Raw genomic sequence first — 544 nt, forward strand, 5'->3', positions numbered from 1 at the left:
TGAAAGTAGGAGAACAGCAATAAGGACATAGAGATTCTAAGCTTATCACCTATATAAAACGTTGCAATAGAGCAACCTCTTCAAATCTTAAAGCGGCAGTTCCACCTTTATTCAGATTCACTTTTAATGCACAGATCAAGTCATTTTTCTATACCTAGCTAACATACCTGCCTACATTTCATAGCTGTTCTTCTGGGAGGGGGGTAAGACAAGAGGGGGCTTCACATGAAGAGGACAATGTGTAATGTTGTACACAAAAAAAGAAAAAGGAAGACAAGGGAACTGACTTGATTAGGTGACTACAGTCCTATTATTTTGTTGAATATAACATTTATAGAGTGAAGTATACCATATGTACCACTAATTGTTTAATAAAACTTAACCTTTATTTGTGTGTTTTTTTTTCTTTAAATGAACATATATCGGGTATACGCACGTCCGTATACAACAAGGAGCAGATGCAAAGATATGTCTGGTAAATATGGGTCCAGGTCCGCTCTGATCTAACATTCAATACACTGTAGGATACGTCCAATACATATAT

The sequence above is a fragment of the Mixophyes fleayi genome, chromosome 7 (genome assembly GCF_038048845.1).
Source record: "Mixophyes fleayi isolate aMixFle1 chromosome 7, aMixFle1.hap1, whole genome shotgun sequence".
In the NCBI taxonomy this organism is placed as follows: domain Eukaryota; kingdom Metazoa; phylum Chordata; class Amphibia; order Anura; family Limnodynastidae; genus Mixophyes; species Mixophyes fleayi.